The 5,536-nt window shown below is 30.3% G+C and overlaps 1 non-coding gene across 1 annotated transcript; it reads left to right on the forward strand.

The window, feature by feature from the left end:
- Positions 1 to 5,167: 5,167 nt before the first annotated feature.
- Positions 5,168 to 5,270, forward strand: LOC143199218 (U6 spliceosomal RNA). Its single transcript, XR_013006391.1, has one exon. It is a non-coding gene; the product is annotated as a U6 spliceosomal RNA (small nuclear RNA).
- The last annotated feature ends 266 nt before the right edge of the window (positions 5,271 to 5,536 follow it).

The raw sequence follows: 5,536 nt of genomic DNA on the forward strand, positions 1-5,536 counted from the left end.
ACAAAGCATTATATAGCTCCATGAATTTATTGAACAATCTGGTAAAAAGTAGTAATGTTAAACGTAAATATTTTTAATGTCCACTGTCTTAAAACCCTTTCAGTTTGGCAGTTTATTGTCTATTATTTATTTTTCTGTTTGTTATTTAGTCCGATTGCTGTTTTTCACGTCTTCTATAATTAAAGAAAAGTAACATTTTACTCCAACTCCTTGGTTATGAAGAAATTAATTTAAACGGTACATAAATTAGATACTGTATATGAGTATATGATATTTCCCATAATGACTTGAAATCACTTCTAATCTTCTTAATTACTTTTTATATACTGTTAAAGGTTTAGTGTATTTTGGTACTTAATTTTAAATGTTTAACTTTAACAGGAAAACTGTCAATATGTCAATGTAATAATCAGGAAAACTACATAAGTGTTAAATAAATATTATGGAAAATTTTCAGAATAACGAAATCTGGCAGGGCTCTGGCTTATTATAGCCAGAGTAAAACTAAAACATGAAAGAATGGAGAAAAGTAAAGAGCAAACAGGACAAAGATGAAGAAATGAGAGATGACAAGAATGCTTTACTTTCAAGAATGATTTTTGTGAATGAATGAAAATACATTTAATGTAATCATGAACGTTTTGTTATTTTTTAGTGAAAGAGGGCACCTTTGACAAAGCACTATATAGCTCCATGAATTTATTGAACAACCGAGTAAAAAGTAGTAAATCTTAAACGTGAATATAAGTCCACTGTTTTAACGCCTTTTATTTATTGTTCTGTTTGTCATGTAGTCCGATTGCTGTTTTCCACATCTTCCACTTTTTCGGACATTTGAAGTATATCGATTTTAACATATTGGTTTAACATCATTGATCAACACTATAACCAGTTGCCTATATTTTATTAATATTGCCAAAATAATTTGCAATGATAAATTGAAGATATTTTTTTATTTCTAACACGAAAATGACATACCATTCATACTTTTTAAAACATTTTACTCTAAATCCTTGGTTATGAAGACATTAATTTAAAAGGTACATAAATTATACACGGTATATGAGGCGTTATATTTCCCATAACGACGTAAAAACACTTCTAATCTCCGCTAATTCTTACAATATAGTGTTTTGCAGCAGGAAACCGAAACTCCCTCTAATATTAATTACCGCGGCGAACTAATAGCGCAAAGTGTAATTAGATTTTTGCTCTTATCTCGGTTTAAATGGCGCGCAGCTTCTTATTAATTAATCTAATCTATTAAAAATGATCAGTTGTTCACGTGAAGCGGCGGTACGGTACGTGAGCGTGTATTATGCGAACAGATTAAAATAAGTAAATGGGAAAACGGTGGAAGATGTGAATCAAACATCTGGAAAGTTGTCTGAGTACAAGAAAAGGGATATTATTATAATAGTAAACACGGTACGTAAGGGTGTGTCAACGAAAAGTTTTCGTAGTTCAGAGCGTAATGTATTGTCTAAGATAAATATACTCATATAAGGAAATATTTGAGTGTTAAATAAGAATATTTTTGCCATTTAGCAAACTGTAAAGTTTCCGACAAAGTACGGTTTTACTATATTGTATTTTATAACTTATATTTTATAATTTACTAGTAGATTTCTACTCTTAAATATGAATGAATTTATCGGTGTTTCTGTATGTTGTAATAATTTTATAAAATCACTCATAAAATTTACCTTTATAATTCATGATACTTTCTTAAAACTGATTGGCAGATCCTGAAAAAATATAGAGAAAAATTAGTACAAATACTCTCTTTTATTCCTTTAACGAGAAAATATAATATACAAAGACAACAAATATTAAGCTGTTGTTAAAATAAATAGTGAAATCTATAATTTAATCACGTCAGTTTATTTTCTCATATTCTGATGAATAGCATGTGAAAAACAACTTGCCGGTGCTGTACGTTTGTAAAAGGAATTAATTAAGTTAAATTTCATTTTCAATTTGAAAACAATTTTAATTTGGTTCCTATTCTATCACCTAAAAGAATTACGAAAAGCATAATGTGCCAAAAAGTTAATATTTACTAATAAGAAAAGGTTTTCTTTTTCCGCCTCTAGAATGGTGAATGGTCACTTGACTGTAATATAATTAGAAAATAAAACGACAGTTATAGTAGGCCATATCGTTAAACGATTGGTTCATTTCAAAAATTGACAAGGTTTCGATTTTAAGAAATTCTTGCCAAAGTAATTTTTACGAGAAAAAAAGGTTCCAATGAGAAGAATTTGACACAATTCCAGTTCGTATTTTGCTTAAATTTTTCAAAATTGCTAGTTAAAACTTTTAAACATTTACACGAAAGGATGCTGATGAGTTTTGTTATAAATGAAAATTGCTTTTAACTTATTTAATGTGCAATAATTTCTGCTATAATAATTCGGATATATCTTTATCAAAATCGATACACTATTCTATATTTCTAGACATACCATTTCCCAGAAATGTTTGTGTACTTTACTCGGAGAAGATTCATAATATAGATTTAAACTTTATCAATTGCTTCTTGAAATATCGAGAAATAATTTTATTTTTCATTATTTTTATTGTGCGATTTACTTTTTAAAATACTTACTTAATTTTTATAAAAAATTAAGTCGAGTTGTAGTTACACTTTATCATTTTTTATTATTTGTATCAAGTATCAACACAAAGAGTCTATGTATACAATTAAATGGTGATTATACTGTTAATATTCAAGAATACTTATTTCACTATAAGTCAAATGATAATATTCCAGTATCAGTTCAAATATAACTAGAACCAATAATCGACTATCTGCTTTACTAAAAAACCGTCTCCTCACGCGAACATAATTGAACTTGTGTTTGGTGAAATTAATGAGCATGCTCAATAATTCAATTCAATTTTAATTGTTATAGGCATTACTTATAATAATTAACAGCTGATACCTTTATAATTCAGGAAGACTCATTAAAAAAACTGACAACTAAAACTTCCTCTCGTCCTAAATTAGGTAAGAAATTGAGGTAACTTTATAAGAAATTATTGAGGAATATTTTTGTGTCCATTAAAAATTCAATATTTTTAATGGAAATTAAAGGCAATTAAGAAAATCTTTCCTGACTAAATAGGAACTGGATTTCATTTCTTTATTTAGCTTTTACGGTATTTCTTGGGATTTGTTAATTGGATTAGGAATTAATTAGGAACAGTTAAAGCTATATATAGTTTAATAATCCGTTTTATAAATATAAAAAATTTGTTATTGCAATAAATGTATTTCAGTTTAAATTTTTTTTAAATATTTCAAGGTTAATTCAAGGCCAGAAAATACATCAATATGTATTCCTCAATTATAAAATTATAATAACTTAATTTATAGCTTACACTAAAGGTATACACTTTATATAACTCGTATGGTTTGGTTCGCTTCAATCTTCTGACATCCTGCGTGTTGTCCAGCAGTTGTATTGCTTTCAAGGCGAAATCTTGGGTAACCTCGCGAATCCATTTAATTTCCAGGTCATCGTGCAGTTCTTCGTTGGTTGCGTAGCGATAGGCATTAATAATTAATCGAAGAATTTTGTTTTGACATAATTGGATGACACATAAATCCAAACTGTCTGATAAATCAATCTCTTTGATTTTAGATCAAGTTGAGAGTATCTTCCTACTAACCAGTATAGTTGTTTTATTTTGATTCTAATGGAAGAATCGAGCATCCATTGAGTGATATAATTAAGTTTTAATTACTTTGCCGCAATGCAAAATTAACGTGGACAAATTAAGTTCAATTTTTCAATCTTTCGTCCATTTGTAGATTTTGTTGACGGCCTTTACTACTATTGTACCTTTTCTATTGCCCTAGGCAGAGATAAGTTGTTTACCACAATAATTGTGTCGTCAGCAAAGGTTCCAAGTAGTGTTTCTTTGTTGTTGGAATGTCAGCAGTGTAGAGCAGATATAGAAGATATCCTCAGATCCTAAAACCAAACTGGAAAACTGGTATTGTTACACAATTTTTAACACATTTAGATATTACTTTCTCAAATAGATTTAATATTGCAGGTAGCAGCGAAATATGCCTGTAAGATTCGACTTACCACCTTAAAGCATTCCGGAATATACTTCAGTCTTAAACAGGCATTAAATATATATGTCAACATGATGATTGCTTTTCGTGGAAGTTCTTTCACTGACTAATTTTTGAAAGCAATTCTGTTTATATTCTTTGATCTTTTGATTCGTCTGATTACTAATTCTATTAAAAGTAGTTCGGTAAAAATCGACAAATATTTATTTATACTCCCAATAACAATTACCAGACTGCTATGAACTGCTTTGAAGATATTTTAAAACTATAAATGTTATATGATACTTATACTTTTAAATTTCCTTGACTGCTTAAAAGTTAATGTCAATAAAATGACCCACGGTATATTCAAAATCGTCGCTTGCATCAACCTGACGCTGACTGCGAACGAGAACAGACAATCGTAACGGTTCAAGCCTGGTGGAGATCATTTGCATATATATGAAATAAGTTCGTTCGCGAAGTAAACTGCGTTTTTGCAAGGTATCTCACCCGCCTTTTTCCTTTTTCTCTCCTCTCGGCTTAATCGTCAGGCCGACCACTATTTGCGTCCAGTTTCAGTTCCACAATTAAGCAAATCAGTTTTAATTAACTGTCGGTTAAAAATGGTTTCGGATATGACCGTATTTTTCTCTATTTCGCGTCGGTTTTTTTCCTAGGCGAAATAGGACGAATTTCCGCGACCGAACGGAACGATCACGCGGCAGGTCTCATTTGAATATAATTGCCTGTACCGGCGACCGCCTTGGGTGAAAAGCGAGTCAAAAAATACTAGAATTCAATTACAGTCACGAGTAATTAATGTTCATTTACGGGATTAAATAATAAGCCGTTATACGAGGACATATCACAAAAACGAGCTTTAATAATTAAATAATTTTTTTACTAATACGAGGGTTGTCTTTTATATTTCGGGATTGTAATTTTTTTATCTTTTTTATATTGCAAGGATTAACTATTATTTATATATAGCCTACGAATTCTATATAGTTAAAATCAGCTATAACATAATATCTAAAGAGATATAATATTTCGTGTAGGTGTGTTAAGTTTAGTCCGTCCTCTCTTGCTCCAGTACTCGCTTCGGCGGTACTTATACTAAAATTGGAACGATACAGAGAAGATTAGCATGGACCCTGCGCAAGGACGACATGCAAAATCGTTGTTCTACATTTTTAGATTCAAGCCAAGACTGTCTCAATATGGGCTGTTTTTTTCTACCAACTGCAACGCCACTATTGTGGGGAGAATATATAAAGGGTCTTACCATTACTTTCAGAGAATTTGTAATCGCCTTTCATTAGAGATGTCTTCAGTCTCCTGACCTATAAATAGAATACCTTCCTGGCAAAATGCGACTATGACCTGTATAAAAGATGATATTTCACATCTTTTTACTGTTTGTCTCTATTTTTTTTTCTAAATTGTATCCATGTTCTCTTT

Source organism: Rhynchophorus ferrugineus, unplaced genomic scaffold (assembly GCF_030347505.1).
Source record: "Rhynchophorus ferrugineus isolate W39M unplaced genomic scaffold, kcgeb_rfMv2 rfM6, whole genome shotgun sequence".
NCBI classification, from domain to species: Eukaryota; Metazoa; Arthropoda; class Insecta; order Coleoptera; family Curculionidae; genus Rhynchophorus; species Rhynchophorus ferrugineus.